At 49.5% G+C, this 16,855-nt stretch overlaps 1 protein-coding gene across 2 annotated transcripts in view; it reads left to right on the top strand.

Annotated features, from left to right (window-relative positions):
* Positions 1-16,855, top strand: part of nxn (nucleoredoxin) — a 255,001-nt gene that overhangs the window by 159,360 nt on the left and 78,786 nt on the right. The window lies entirely within an intron of this gene.

The following is a 16,855-nucleotide window of genomic DNA, read 5'->3' on the forward strand; positions in this document are numbered from 1 at the left end:
CTCCTCCCTTCCCCTCTCTCCTCCCTTCCCCTCACTCTCTCTCCTCCCTTCCCCTCTCACTCCTCCCTACCTCCTTCCCCCTCCCTCCCCATACCCCCTCCTCCCCTACCTCTCTCCCTCCCTTTCCCCCTCACTCTCTCTCCTCCTTCCCCCTCACTCTCTCTCCTCCCTTCCCCCTCACTCTCTCTCCTCCCTTCCCCCTCACTCTCTCTCCTCCCTTCCCCCTCACTCTCTCTCCTCCCTTCCCCCTCACTCTTCTCCTCCCTTCCCCCTCACTCTCTCTCCTCCCTTCCCCTCACTCTCTCTCTCCTCCCTTCCCCCTCACTCTCTCCTCCTCCCTTCCCCCTCACACACTCTCCTCCCTTCCCCCTCACACACTCTCCTCCCTTCCCCCTCACACACTCTCCTCCCTTCCCCCTCACACACACTCCTCCCTTCCCCCTCACACACTCTCCTCCCTTCCCCCTCACACACTCTCCTCCCTTCCCCCTCACACTCTCTCCTCTCTTCCCCCTCACACTCTCTCTCCTCCCTTCCCCCTCTTTCTCTCTCTCTCCTCCCTTCCCCCTCTTTCTCTCTCTCTCCTCCCTTCCTCCTCTTTCTCTCGCTCTCCTCCCTTCCCCCTCTCTCTCTCTCTCTCTCCTCCCTTCCCCCCTCTCTCTCTCTCTCTCTCTCTCCTCCCTTCCCCCCTCTCTCTCTCTCTCTCTCTCTCCCTTCCCCCCTCTCTCTCTCTCTCCTCCCTTCCCCCCCCTTCTCTCTCTCTCTATCTCTCTCTCTCTCTCTCTCTCTCTCTCTCTCTCTCTCTCTCTCTCCTCCCTTCCCCCCCTCTCTCTCTCTCTCTCTCTCTCTCTCTCTCCGACCTCTCTCTCTCTCTCTCTCTCTCTCTCTCTCTCTCTCTCTCCGACCTCTCCTCCCTCCTCCCGCCCCCTCCTTCTTTCGATCCCTCCACTTCGTGTCTCTATTCCGCCCGCTCCATTCCTCCACTCCCGCCCCACTCCACTCTCTGTCTTGGATAACACAGGAGCATAAAAATAAGAGAGAAATGTATGTGACCCAGGTGAGGAGAGGACAGGGGGAGAAAGGGGCAGTAGGTGAAGCCAGTTGATGAGCTAGCACCAACAAAAGCACAAAGGGTCGAAGGACCACCTCATCCCCTGTCATTTATCTGCTGTATTTTGGCAACAGTCTATCAGATTGAGTCATGACATTGCATGGTGCAGTTAAACGGATCAAACAGGCCCGTGAGTAATTGCAGACAAACTCTGGGGGGAGAGGAAGTGTGTCTGAAATTCGACTGTCTCGAGATTCTTGCCTATTTTTGGGAGAGGAGGGAAAGTAAAGACAAAAAAGTCCTCCTTGAACGCACTCCTGGCCGGCCTCCCACATTCTGGCCAACGTAAACTAGAGGTGACCCAAAACTCGGCTGCCCGTGTCCTAACTCGCACCAAGTCCCGCTCGCCCATCACCCCCTGTGCTCGCCAACCTACACTGGCTCCCGGTTAAACAACTCCTCGATTTCAAAATTCTCATCCTTGTTTTCAAACCCCTCCATGGCCCTCGCCCCTCCCTATCTCTGTAATCTCCTCCAGCCTCACAATCCCCCCCGAGATGTCTGCGCTCCACTAAATCTGCCCTCTTGAGCATCCCTGATTATAATCGCTCCACCATCGGTGGCCGTGCCTTCTGTTGCCTGGGCCCCAAGCTCTGGAACTCCCTGCCTAAACCTCTCCACCTCCCTACCTTTCTTTCCTCCTTCAAGATGCTCATTAAAACCGACCACTTTGAACAAGCTTTTGGTCACCTACGCTAATTTTTACTTAAGTGGCTCGGTGTCTTTTTTAAAAAATCTCATAATACTCCTGTGAAGCACCTTGGGACATTTCACTACGTTAAAGGCGCTATATAAATGCAGGTTGTTGTTTCATCTGCCGAGTCTCACGAGTCCCAGAATCTCGCACTGCAGAAGTTTAAAAATAAAACTTCCGTTAAAATTGACGCGCCCAAGCTCCTTACAATATGTTGCCTCCAGAGAGCGGATTGCTTGCCCAACGTGTCTCTGTTAAAGGCGGGATGGGGTTGGGTTTCCTGTTCTTAAAATATTTAACCACCCCTCTTCCTGGGGGTTCAAAATGTTCCTATTTCTTTCCCTAGCCTTCGCCATCTCTCCGTCCCGTGGCAAGGTCATTGACGTTCTTAATGGTTGTGAAAGGGTTAAATCTGACTCGGGGCTAGGACCCGAGACATCTGCTTTCTATCCTTGCGCTGAGGGATTAATGGCAGCAGGCTGAAATGGTTCTCAATTACCTGCACGTTTCTCGAGTCCCTGCAGCCCGCACCAGCCCGCGGGTATCTTCAAACAACTTGCTCACCGAGGAGTTGATACCCGGGGCAGTGCCGAGCCAAGACTGGTGCATAATGAACTCAGTTACAAGCCACAGCATCCAGACGGGCCTCTCCGCAACTTATTAGGCCTCGAGGAACTTTGACGGGGGGCCCTGGCTCTCCCAGTGCAGCTTCCTGAGGGATACGGTTTCTACATGGGATTAATTATTTTCTCGCTTGTCTCTCTCCAGAATGTAGTTTCAGAAGCGCTACCAACTTCCCACGTTAGGCACCCAGCAAATTGTTTTATAGCAACGCTGGAATGAGCAGTCGGCAAGCAGACAAGCAACTGGATAGGCCTCGGTTCAAAAGCAGGCCTCCAACTGACATTTGAAGGATGTCGGCCCTCAAGGGAACAGGTTTCAACAGAACCATTCACCTTCCCTCTGTCTCGGGAAGTGAGGAGATTCTGACAGCGGCCCATCAGATTGGCACTCTTTTTTTCCCCCCCCCCCCCCCCTCCGCACAATTATCTTTGGAATTCTCCACCCCAGAGGGCCTATGGAGGCTGAGTCGTTGAGTGTATTCAAGGCTGGGAGCGATTGAGTTTTGGACTCGAGGGGAATTGAGGGATTTGGAGATCGGGCGGGAAAGTGGAGTTGAGGTCGAAGATCAGCCATGATCTCATTGAATGCCGGAGCAGGCTCGAGGGGCCGAATGGCCGACTCCTGCTCCTAAAATTCTTTATGTTCTCGGATAAGTTGAGCAGGACCGTTTTAACCATGATTATGGAGTTTGTTAACCATTACAGCAGTGACTACACTCTGAAAGTACTTCACTGGCTGTAAAGTGCTTTGAGATGGCCGGTGGTTGTGAAAGGCGCTATATAAATGCAAGTCTTTCTTGTGCGGCGGCCTGGCCCGGAAATCGGCGCGGTCCCAGCCTGCAAGACCATCAGCAGACCGGGGCCATTGGAGGGAGCAGCGTGCGGTGGTACACCACTGCAGGGAGCAGCGCGTGCTGCTGCAGGAGGGCGACGGCTGCGAAGCCAGGTCGCTGATTGCAGTGCGGGCGGGCACAGCAGGAGGGGGCGAAGGAGCGGCGAGAGTCCGTAGAGGGAAGTGACCGGGGCCCAGGAGACGCGTGAGTTTGGGGCTCAGAAGAGGCGAGGGCCCAGGGGCAGCACGGGGCAGCACGGGCCAGCCCACACTGCGATATGTGTGCACGTTAGGTCCATGCAGCAGAGCTGGTCTCCAGTCGTCCTGGTTAATCCTTGCCACTGGACCAAGGCCTAGCTCTGTCGAGCCCCATGTGGTGGCTGGTGTGCAACGGCCACCCCACGTTAAAAAAATCCACGCACAGGCATCTTTTCACCCTTCAACATGTAGTTTGGGATCCGGAATATTAGGTCCTTCATTGAAACACCTGTGAACTCATCCCTTTTTGGCATAGAAGCAAGTCATCCTCGATACGAGGGACTGCCGATGATAATGATGAATATTCCCTTTAATTTTTTTGGGGGGGGGAGTGTGCAGTCCATTCAAATTCCCAGTGTGCAGGAGCTCCAGACACAGCGTCCGTGCAACTTAACGGGAAAATTGATAACACGTTTCACCTCTGGGTATGCATTTGAATTCCGGCTGCCGACAGAAGCTGGACAAATTTGGGGATTTCATCACATGACCTCCTGCCTCTAACCGAACCGCCCCCACTCTCCCGCCATTGGCTGCCCGACTCGTCCATCCTCCCGAGGCCCCGCTTTCCCATGGCCAATGGGAAAGCCAGCAGGCGTGTCATTAACCAATCAGTGACTGTCAGGCAAAATGGCTTTGTTTCCCCATCTCCAAATGTCTTTTGCAGCTAATAAACAGAAATATTCAAAGGAAAGTCGGGGGGGGGGAAACACTTTTTTTTTATGCCCCTTGTACCACCTCCAGCAGTTGTTCTGGAGATTCATGTTCAATCCCTGGAGACTCCAGGCCAATCCTGGAAGGTTGGAAACCCTGATTTGAACCCAATCCAGACCGGCCTCTCTCATTCTAACCCTCCGTAAACTTGACCTCATCCAAAACTCGGCTGCCTGTGTCCTAACTCTCTCCGAGTCCCGTTCACCCATCATCCCCTGTGCTCGCCGACCTATATTGACTCCCAGTCCGGCTACGCCTCGATTTTAAAATTCTCATCCTTGTTTTCAAATCCCTCCATGGCCTCGCCCCTCCCTATCTCTGTAATCTCCTCCAGCCCCATAAGCCTCCGAGATGTCTGCGCTCCTCCAATTCTGCCCTCTTGAGCATCCCTGATTATAATCGCTCCACCCTCGGTGGCCGTGCCTTCTGTTGCCTGGGCCCCAAGCCCTGGAACTCCCTGCCTAAACCTCTCCGCCTCTCTACCTCTCCCTACTCCTTTAAGACGCTCCATAAAAGCTACCTCTTTGATCAAGCTTTTGGTCATCTGCCCTAATTTCTTACGTGGTTCGGTATCAAAATGTTGTTTTATAACACTGCTGAGAAGCGCCTTAGGACGTTTTCCTATGTTAAAGGCACTATATAAATTAAAGTTGTTGTTGGTGCGATGAAAAGCGCCTCTCCTCTGGAGGTTGTAAGGCTGGTTGGGGATAAGGCAGGCCCAAGCCTGATTAGTGCCGGCTCTCTTGGCCGCTGTTGTAAGAGCAGAAAAGTTGTTAATTTACAAGAAAAGTTGAGTGTGCGTTTTCTAGGTGCGCTGCTGTGTATTGGTGAGGATTCGGACAAGGTCACTTCCTGGAACGCTCCACTTAGGAGCTGAGGTGACCAGCTCTAGTCGGACGTGTTCCTGGCAGTGCGAGCGGCAACGTTCCCTGTGAGCTGCGCGGCCGGCTTTCAGGAACCCTCTGTATTGCTGCCTCTGAGAATCAACCTGAGGACATCGACGGAACAGGAGGAGGCCGTTAAGCCCCTCGAGGCCTGCCCTGCCTTTCGATCAGATCATGTCCCATTAAACATCCGTCTGGGTCCTTCAGCTCCCAGTATCGTGACCGGATAACCCAAGGAAAGACACGGTACACAGACAACAAAGGGAGTTTTTCTGCTTCCCCTCTTTCACCCTTCCCACTGCCAGCCATCCCTCCCTGAACACTGTTGGCAAAGGCTGGCATTGGCACTTGCCGCAGGGGTATGAGCCAAACTCATTATTGCGGGTAGCAGCTGCAGTCAAGTTTGCTTCAAAATTGACACATGTCTGGGCGTGTGGAGCAAACCTTTCACAGCACTTTCATTTCAGCTCCCTGCTCCTCTGCGCTGTTAACCCTTACCACGCGCTATCCCTGGCCAAGAGACCATGGACGGTTGGTTAACCTGCTCCTGGCTTGCTGCCTGTGTGGCTATTAACAACAACAACTTGTATTTGTATAGCACCTTCAACGTAGTACAACGTCCCAAGGCGCTTCACAGGTATGCTTTAAGACAAAAATGTGACGTTGAGCCACATAAGAAGAAATTACGGCAGGTGACCAAAAGCTTGGACAAAGAGGTAGGTTTTAAGGAGCGTCTTAAAGGAGGAGAGAGAGGTAGAGAGGTTTAGGGAGGGAGTTCCAGAACGTGGGGCCGAGGCAGCTGAAGGCACGGCCACCGATGGTTGAGCGATTATAATCAGGGATGCTCAAGAGGTCAGAATTAGAGGAGCGCAGACATCTGGGGAGGGGGGAGAAGGGGAGGGGTGGGGTGGGGGGGGTTGTGGGGCAGGAGGAGACTACAGCGATAGGGAGGGGCGAGGGCCATGGAGGGATTTGAAAACAAGGATGAGAATTTTGAAATCGAGGCGTTGCTTAACCGGGAGCCGATGTAGGTCAGCGAGCACAGGGGGTGATGGGTGAGCGGGACTCGGTGCGAGTTAGGACACGGGCAGCCGAGTTTTGGGTGACCAAGTTTACGTCGGGTAGAATGTGCGAGGCCGGCCAGGAGTGCTGAAGTGTTTGCAGGGTAGCGCTCATATTCTATTTTATCTCCCCCAACTTTCTGTCCCATTGCGAGTCCCCTTTCTACCTAGTATTAGGCAGTCCCTCGTATCGAGGATGACTTGCTTCCACACCAAAAAAGGATGTGTTCACAGGTGTTTCAATGAGGGACCTGACATTCTAGGCCCCGAACTACATATTGAAGGGTGGGAGATGCCTGTGCGTGGATTTTTTTAACGTGGGGTGACCGTTGCACAACAGCCACCACACGGGGCTTGACCAAGCTCGGTCTTGGTCCAGTGGCAAGGGTTACCCAAGACGACCGGAGACCAGCTCTGCTGCACGGACCTAGTGCGCACACATGCTCCTGCTATCCATAGATCGCAGTGTAGGGGCCAAGGAACAGTAATGTTGCAGTGACTGTGCAGCCTGCAGCTTTAATCTTCTCAAACAAATGCATTAAAATATACTGGTAAATGCTTCGCCTAGTGGAACTATGTAAAAAGCAACAACCTTTCTACCATCGCACAGCTGGGAGGGACCACTACCTCCAGGATGCTGAAGTCTCACTCCAAGGCTTGAGCACAGATTGTAGGCTAGTTCGTTTAAGAGTGCTACATTATCTGAGGTGCCGTCTTTCAGCAGAGCCGTTAAACCAAGGCCTTTTGAGGCTCAGGTGGATGTTAAAGATTGAGTGGTACTATTTGAACAGGGAGTTGCCTGCTGTACTGGTCAAGGATCCACCCTCAACCAATGCTACCAGAAACAAATGAGCTGTTTGCGCACACGGCCAGATCCACAATCATCATCATCATTATCATCATCATAGGCGGTCCCTTGTAGCGAGGATGACTTGCTTCCACACCAAAAAGGGATGAGTTCACAGGTGTTTCAATGAAGGACCCGATGTTCCAGTCCTGAACTACATCCTGAAGGGTGGAAGATGCCTGTGCGTGGATTTTTTTAACGTGTGGTGGCTGTTGCACACCAGCCCACCACACGGGGCTTGACAGAGCTCGGTCTTGGTCCAGTGGCAAAGACGACCGGAGACCTGCTCTGCTGCACGGACCCAGTGCGCACACACATATCACAGTGTGGGCTGGGCCCGTGCTGCCCCTGGGCCCTCGCCTCTTCTGGGCCCCGAACTCGCGCCTCTCCTGGGCCCTGATCACGTCGCTCTACAGTCTCTCGCCGCTCCTTCGCCCCGACCTCGCCGCTCCTGCTGAATCTGCCCGCGCTCCAATCACCGACCTGGACCTTGATGACGTCGCTCTTCACCGTCGTCGCCCTGCTGCACCAGCTCGCGCTGTACCTTGCCGTGGTACGCCGCCTCGCTATCCAGGGGCCGCCGCTTGCAGTAGCTTACATTTAACTGCATTAACAGATACCCTTCAATATTGATAGCAGCCAATGGGGCTCTGGTCTGGGAATACGAGGGTTGGTTCACAAAATAATTCTATTTGCTGAAATAAAATTAATTCATGGTATGTGTGAAGTGCCTTTAGGTTTTGGGCTAAGGTGCGATGTAATTGCAGTTTTGGGAACCGAAACCCGAGCATTCTGCAATTCAAAGCCCGAGTTGTCTCAAGCACGCTCTTTGAACAGTTGTAACTAATTTGTGGTGGAATGCAGTGTTGGTGCAGGAATAGGCAGCAGTGGGAGAGGTTGCAGAAAGGGTGTATTGGATATTTAAGTCACAAGCCTTTTTGCCAGTTTAATTTTTCTCATCAGTTGTCTTCTCCGCTCCCCACACACCTCAAGGTGCTGATTTATTGGTGGAGCAAAGCGTGAAAGACTTGCATTGATATAACGCTTTTAACGACTTTTTCAAGTGTAGTCACTGTTGTAATGTAGGAAACGCGGCAGCCAATTTGTGCACAGCAAGCTCCCATAGACTGCCATGCGATAAGTGTTATGTATGTAACACCATGTAACCTGCATTCTACCGCCACCGGAGGGCGCGTCTGCTGGAGTCCCAAGGGGTCCCAGCATCCCTTTGGGAACACTGTATATAAGCAGGCCTCCCATGCTGTGCCAGCACTCGAGTCAGAATAAAGAGACTAAGGTCACACTTACTCAAGTCTACAGTACTCGGTCACATTGCTTTATTCGAGACATAACAATAATGACCAGGTAATGTGTGTTTGTGATGTTGGTTGAGGGATAAATATTGGCCTCAGGACACCGGGGATAGCTCCCCTGCTCTTCTTCGAAATAGTGCCCTGGGATCCGTCATTTCCACCCGAGTGGTCAGACAGGGCCTCAGTTTAATGTCTCATCCGAAAGGCGGCACCTCCGACAGTGCAGCACTCCCTCAGCACTGCACTGGGAGTGTCGGCCTAGATTTATGTGCTCAAGTCTTTGGAGTGGGACTTGAACCCACGACCTTCTGACCCAGAGGCAAGAGTGCTGCCCACTGAGCCACACCGGCACTTATGGTTCAGTTGGCACCAGTTGCTCTCTTGCACCTTGCCCAAGCTGCCATTTTACACAGGCGTGTCTTGACGATGAGCATCCGCATGCTATTCGCAGTGGGGGGCTTCACCGCTGAGTGCAGTGCAGAACTGCACACACTCGCATTTCCATTCAAGCGTTGCTGCTGGGTTGCGATGAGGAGCAGGAACCCTGGCTTCTGATGTGTTTTCCCCAACCCTGCTGCTCTGAGATTAATATTATAACACCCCCCACTCTTCCCCCCCCACCAGCCTGCATGAGATGACACAGAGCAGAGTTCCAAATAAGAACTGTGTTTTTTTTTTTGCCACGTTGCACTGAGAGCTTTATGTCTGAGCAAGCTGCCCCTGAGCCACGTTTCTGCTGCCCAGCTGCCAATTAAGGGTAACAACTGGTTTCCTGAATTCTGGTCTTCCAGTGGCCACTGCCAGTGGGATATTTGCATCCTCCGAGACTGGGCAACCCCCGGGCCCTAGATCCGCCGGTTGTGTTCTCTGTGTGAGTAGAGCAAGTGATTCACAAGCTGCATATACCTGGAGTGAGGATAGCAGGAGTCTGGGCCTCTTGCTGGGCCCCAGGCAGCTTTTTCTTATTCATTCTTGGGATGCGGGCCTCGCTGGCAAGACCAGCATTTATTGCCCATCGCTGGTTGTCCTTTGATACAACTGAGTGGCCTACTAGGCCATTTCAGAGGGCAACAATAACTTGTGTTTATATAGCGCCTTTAACGTAGTGAAACGTCCCAAAGTGCTTCACAGGAGTGTTATAAGACGAAAAAATTTGACACCGAGTCACATAAGGACGTTGTTGTTATTGAGGGAGTGCAGCGACGGTTCACCAGACTGATTCCAGGGATGGCTGGACTGACCTATGAGGAGAGACTGGATCAACTGTGCCTTTATACACTGGAGTTTAGAAGGATGAGAGGGGATCTCATAGAAACGTATAAGGTTCTGACGGGACGGGACAGGTTAGATGCGGGAAGAATGTTCCCGATGTTGGGGAAGTCCAGAACCAGGGGATACAGTCTAAGGATGAGGGGTAGGCCATTTAGGACCGAGATGAGGAGAAACTTCTTCACTCAGAGAGTTGTTAACCTGTGGAATTCCCTGCTGCAGAGAGTTGTTGATGCCAGTTCATTGGATATAGTCAAGAGGGAGTTAGATATGGCCCTTATGGCTAAAGGGATCAAGTGGTATGGAGAGAAAGCAGGAAAGGGGTACTGAGGTGAATGATCAGCCATTATTGAATGGCGGTGCAGGCTCGAAGGGCCGAATGGCCTACTCCTGCACCTATTTTCTATGTTACTAAGGTGAAATTGGGGCAGGTGACCAAAAGCTTGGTCAAAGAGGTAGGTTTTATGGAGCATCTTAAAGGAGGATAGAGAGGCGGAGAGGTTTCACAGTGAATTCCAGTGTTAAGAGTCAAGCATGGGTCTGGAGTCACATATAGGCCCAGACAGGGAAAGGACAGCAGTTTTCCTTCCCAAAAGGACATTAATGAACCAATTGGGTTTTTACAACAATCCGATAGTTTCACGGCCACCATTACCGACACTAGCCTTTTATTTCAGAATTATTTAATTGACTGAATTTAAATTTTCCTAGCTGCCATAGTGGGATTTGAACTCACGGATCTCTGGATCATTATGGATTGCTACTCCGGTAACATAACCATTAGGCTACCCTACCCTTACCTCGGTCCTCAGGCCAACTTCTCAATGGACCTCACTGAGGGACCCAGTGCCCAACATAATCCCTCACTCTCCGTCAATGTCTCTCTAACTAGTTTCTCTCTTCCCCTGCCCCATGAGACCTGGGACTTCTGATGGGGACCGGCCCTGGCAACCAGTCGCCCCACTGAGTGTGTCGAACCATACCCCGCAACGTACGCATCATGTAACCTCGCCTGTTCATAGAAACATAGAAAATAGGTGCAGGAGTAGGCCATTCGGCCCTTCGAGCCTGCACCGCCATTCAATGAGTTCATGGCTGAACATGCAACCTCAGTACCCCATTCCTGCTTTCTCGCCATACCCCTTGATCCCCCTAGTAGTAAGGACTACATCTAACTCCTTTTTGAATATATTTAGTGAATTGGCCTCAACAACTTTCTGTGGTAGAGAATTCCACAGGTTCACCACTCTCTGGGTGAAGAAATTTCTCCTCATCTCAGTCCTAAATGGCTTACCCCTTACTCTTAGACTGTGACCCCTGGTTCTGGACTTCCCCAACATTGGGAACATTCTTCCTGCATCTAACCAGTCTAAACCCGTCAGAATTTTAAACGTTTCTATGAGATCCCCTCTCATTCTTCTGAACTCCAGTGAATACAAGCCCAGTTGATCCAGTCTGCAATTCTGTATATCTGACCATGACCTGGGAAAGTGAAAACATTCATACATTCTTGTAACCTTGGTCATTAAGATTATTTGTGTGTGGGGGAGGAGGGGGAGGCAGGGGTGCTTTTACTTAGCGAGTATAAGGATTGCTCACTGCGTTAAGATGAGTTCAAAAGACCTCTTTAAAATAAGGAAATGCAGCACGGGGCTGAATAGCCCACGGTGTTCTCGCACGCTGCGTATCCGCAGGTTTGTCTCATTTATAACTTTTAAACGTCACCTCCAGGGGAATTACGAATTCGCACATCTGTCTGTAATTTCTGTTGCTTGTTTAGTGCGAGGGCCCAGCTGGAATGTGCACCCTTTATGGTTGCAGAGTTCTTAACTTTTCATTAAGCCTCATCATTATCAGATCTCGAGTGAAACTTGTAGGAAGAGAATTATTCTTTTTTGTTTTGGTTTGCGGGACTTTTAAGTGTAATTTAATGCGGCGTTACTACACGTGATGGCCCATTGATTGGATGGGGGGAGGCGGGAGAGAAAGGATAACATTGTTCTGTTGCCATGTGGCAGTTACACTTGACGCCATGTGTTGTGGAGCAGAGCAGAGCCAGGATGGACAGTAAAACTGTCAGGACCAGGCCTGTACAGCAGACGCCCCGACTGCTCGCACTCCCCAGCATCAGCAACTCTCTCCTCGGCCAAGGCAAGCCGTGCCAGAAACTAAATAGAAAACAGAAAACGCTGCAAGTATATTTCGGGTCAGTCAGCATCAGAGAGAGAGAGATGGGAGAGGTTTCCTACAACATGTTGAAATTCTGAACCTGTCTCTTTTTTTTTCTCCCCAGTTGCATTTTTAATTTATTTCAGAATTCCGGTATTTTTTTAAAAACATAGGAACCAGGAGTAAACCATCTTAACACAGGCCCTCCAGCTCTCTCCACCTTTCTATCAGACCATGGCTGATCTACACCTTGATCCCATTTACAAGCTTTCCATGTCCATGAAGGTGGCGGGGCAGGTTGAGAAAGCAGTTGAAAAGGCTCCTGGGCTTCATAAGTAGAGGTCTAGAGTACAAAAGTATGGAAATTATGACGAACCTGTACAAAACACTCATTTGGCGTCAACTGGAGTATTGTGTCCAATTCTGGGCACCGTACTTTAGGAAAGATGTGAAGGCCTTCGAGAGTTTGCAGAAAAGATTTACCAGAATGGTTCCAGGGATGAGAGACTTCAGTGACGTGGATAGACTGGAGAAGCTGGGGTGGTTCTCCTTGGAGCAGAGAAGGTTGAGAGGAGATTTGATCGAGGTGTTCAAAATCATGAGGGGTCTGGACAGAGTAGATCGAGAGAGAAACTGTTCCCATTGGTGGAAGGGTCGAGAACCAGAGGACACAGATTTAAGGTGTTTGGCAGACATGGGAAAAATCTTTTTTTACGCAGCGCGTGGTTAGGATCTGGGATGCACGGACTGAGAGGGTGGTGGAGGCAGACTCAATCGTGGCTTTCAGAAGGGAATTGGATAAGTACCAAGGAAAAAAATTGCAGGGCTACGGGGAAAGGGCGGGGGAGTGGGACTTGCTGTGAGGTGCTCTTGCAGAGAGCCGGCACGGGCTCGATGGGCCGAATGGCCTCCTTCTGTGCTGTAACCTATGATTCTATTCCTTGATACCCTTACCAAACCAAAAAAATGTCTTGAACGCTTCAATAGACCCCCTGCCTCCAAAGCACAGGGAGGGAATTCTAGACTTCTGCTATATTGTGTGTGGAAAAGTGCAACCTGATGTCACTCCTGAATGGCTCAGCTCTTAACTTTAATGTCATGCCCCCCCCGGGTTATGGATTTCCCCCCCCCCCCCCCCCAGAGGAAATCTATAGAATCCGTTTATCATTTTAAACACTTTGATCAGATCAATCTTCTGTACTTGGGGAAATGCAACCCAGATTTTTGCAACCTGCCCTAATTTAACACTTTTAGCCCGGTATCATTCTAGAATTTCAATTTTCTCATCCTTATTTGCAAATCCCTCGCCCCTCCCTATCTCAATAATCTCCTCCAGCCCCACAACCCCCCGAGATGTCTGCGCTCCTCGAATTCTGCTCTCTTGAGCATCCCTGATTATAATCGCTCCACCATCGGTGGCCGTGCCTCCTGTTGCCTAGGCCTCAAGCTCTGGAACTCCCTGCCTAAACCTCTCCGCCTCTCTACCTCTCTTTCCTCATTCAAGACGCTCCTTAAAACCTACCTCTCTGACCAAGCTTTTGGTCACCTGCGCTAATTTCTCCCCATGTGGCTCAGCGTCAAATTTTTCTTTGCCTTATGATACTCCTGTGAAGCACCTTGGGGTGTTTTACTATGTTATGGGCGCTATATAAATACAAGTTGTTGTTGGTGAATCTACACGGCTCCCCCTTCTTGAGGTGCGGTGCCCAGAATCTGTTTGATTTCCTAACCGACGGGGTCCTGAAGGCCGATGCTGACCTTGTCGCGCCCCAACTGAGATCAGGGTTTGAGCCTGGGGCCTTCTGTGTCACCGAGCAACAAGGAAGATTAACGAGCTGAGCAACCAGAGGAGGCAGCCATTTTCCCTTTTTATCCCTGATGCAATAAAATGTTAATTTGGCATAAACTGTGGGCTTTTAGAATATATATTTTATTTATATGTATTTTATTTATATATATTTTATATATGTATTTTATTTATATATATTTTATATATGTATTTTATTTATATGTATTTTATTTATATATATTTTATATATATTTTATTTATATATATTTTATATATGTATTTTATTTTATACATATATATATATATAAATGTATTTTATTTATACATATTGTGTATATACATATATTACATATATATTTGTGTGTATAATGTGTGTATATATATATATATATCACTACAGACACAACCTCGAGACCAAGGACATGTCGGTTTTCGTATTTTTCCAGATTTCGAGTCAGACATTAAAACAGCGTGGGTTGGGTTGGGTTGGGCCAGGTAACACGTGGGTCGGAGTCAAGGGTCATTCGGCAAGGCTCGGACTGATCACACGTCGGACCACTCCATCTGCAATACGCTTTTTAAAAATAATGTCTGGTTTTCGGGCAAGTCCAGATACAGGACGTTGTACCTGTGTGTGTATACCTATATGTATATTTATTTTCAAATGGATTTTTTTAGACGAGTACACTGAGGGTTCAGCTATTAAAGAAAGAAAGATTTGCATTTATATAGCGCCTTTCACGACCACCAGACGTCTCGAAGCGCTTTACAGCCAATTAAGTACTTTTGAAGTGTAGTCACTGTTGTAATGTGGGAAACGCAGCAGTCAATTTGCACACAGCAAGCTCCCACAAACAGCAATGTGATAATGACCCAGATAATATGTTTTTTTTTGTTATGTTGATTGAGGAATAATTATTTGCCGGGACACCGGGGATAACTCCCCTGCTCTTCTTCGAAATAGTGCGATGGGATCTTTTATGTCCACCTGAGAGAGCAGACGGGGCCTCGGTTTAACGTCTCACCCGAAAGACGGCACCTCCGATAGTGCAGCGCTCCCTCAGCACTGCACTGGGAGTGTCAGCCTAGATTTTAACGCTCAAGTCCCCAGTGTTATACATGAACCCACAACCCTCTGACTCAGGGGATATATATTAGGATATATATCCATATAATGGTTCGCAAAGAAAAAAACTCTTGTTCCTGTCATGTATGTACATTTGGTTTGTAGCCACCAGATGGCGTCATTGTTGGAGGCCACTGAGCAGCACGCACATGGTGCTGCTCAGGTATAAAAGGCCAGCCATTCTGAGACGCAGGCACTTTGGGCCTAAATAAAGCAGAGCCAAGGTTGTACCTTATTTAGTTAAACAGTACTCAGTTTGAACCTTTATTGCATACTTAACAGTTTCCTTCCCTGATAAAATTCCCTGCTCATTAGAGCAGGCACAGCCTGATTCTAGGCCTCACCATGACACTCTGTACTCTAGGTGTTAGAGCAGATCTTCTAACTCGCCCTCATTTGTCTACATTGTTGAATATATGAACAATTTCTTCCTTTACTTTACATTTGGTGCCAACCCAAAGTTACTGAGGGGCTAACGCAGTTCCTAGCGCACTTGTGGGAGTCTTCGTCTTTGTCAAAAATAATTTTCCCCGGTTGAAGGGCCTCCTTAAGTTAACTTGTTATCTATTTTTTTTTTTTAAATTCTCCTTTTACTGTGAAGGCAATGCAATGTCCCCGCTCAAGGTCTCTCTCCCTTCCCTGCCGAACCACCGAACTGACGTGGGAGCTTTTGTGTGTAACGGTTACGGGCACAAATCTCGTGACACCCAACTATCCACTGCTGTGGAAAAAAGACCCTTGATCCCCCAACTCCAATGAAAATTAAACCCGCCTTGTGGAGCTGGGCTGTAAGGATTAAGCTCGGATTGGGAATTTGGTCTGTAGGAGTAACCACCGTGGGCTTGAAGCAGAGGAGAGTTGCAAGATGCCAAACTGATGCTGATTCTTTTTATTCATTCGCGAGATGTGGGCATTGCTGGCAAGGCCAGCATTTATTGCCCATCCCTAATTGAAGGTGGTGATGGTGAGCCGCCTTCCAAAAAAAGAACAGAAGAAATAGGAGCAGGCGTAGGCCGTACGGACCCTCGGATCATGACTGATCCGATCATAGACTCAGGTCCACTTCCCTGCCTGCTCCCCATAACTCCTTATTCCCTTATCGGTTAAGAAACTGTCTATCTTTGTCTTAAATCCATTCAATGTCCCGGCTTCCACAGCTCTCTCAGGCAGCGAATTCCATAGATTCACAACCCTCCTCATCTCAGTTTTAAATGGGCGGCCCCTTATTCTAAGATCATGCCCTCTCGTTCTAGTCTCCCCCATCAGTGGAAACATCCTCTCTGCATCCACCTTGTCAAGCCCCCTCATAATCTTATACGTTTCGATAAGATCACCTCTCATTCTTCTGAATTCCAATGAATAGAAGTCCAACCTACGGAACCTTTCCTCATAAATCAACTCCCCTCATCTCCAGAATAAACCGAGTGAACCTTCGCTGAACTGCCTCCAAAACAAGTATATCCTTTCTTAAATTCATTTCAGAGGGCAGTTAAAAATCAACCACATTGCTGTGGGTCTGGAGTCACCAACAGGCCAGACCGAGTAAGGGCGGCAGATTTCCTCCACTAAACTGGGTGGCGGTGTGAGCTGTGAGGAGGACGCTAAGAGGCTGCAGGGTGACTTGGACAGGTTAGGTGAGTGGGCAAATGCATGGCAGATGCAGTATAATGTGGATAAATGTGAGGTTATCCATTTTGGGGGCAAAAACACGAAGACAGAATATTATCTGAATGGCGGCAGATTAGGAAAAGGGGAGGTGCAATGAGACCTGGGTATCATGGTTCATCAGTCACTGAAAGTTGGCATGCAGGTACAGCAGGCGGTAAAGAAGGCAAATGGTATGTTGGCCTTCATAGCTAGGGAATTTGAATATAGGAGCAGGGAGGTCTTAATACAGTTGTACAGGGCCTTAGTGAGGCCTCACCTGGAATATTGTGTTCAGTTTTGGTCTTCTAGTCTGAGGAAGGACGTTCTTTCTATTGAGGGAGTGCAGCGAAGGTTCACAAGACTAATTCCAGGGATGGCTGGACTGTCATATGAGGAGAGACTGGATCAATTGGGCCTTTATTCACTGGAGTTTAGAAGGATGAGAGGGGATCTCAAAGAAACTTATAAGATTCTGACGGGACTGGACAGGTTAGATGCGGGAAGAATGTTCCCGATGTTGG

Source organism: Pristiophorus japonicus, chromosome 16, assembly GCF_044704955.1.
Source record: "Pristiophorus japonicus isolate sPriJap1 chromosome 16, sPriJap1.hap1, whole genome shotgun sequence".
Lineage (NCBI taxonomy): Eukaryota > Metazoa > Chordata > Chondrichthyes > Pristiophoridae > Pristiophorus > Pristiophorus japonicus.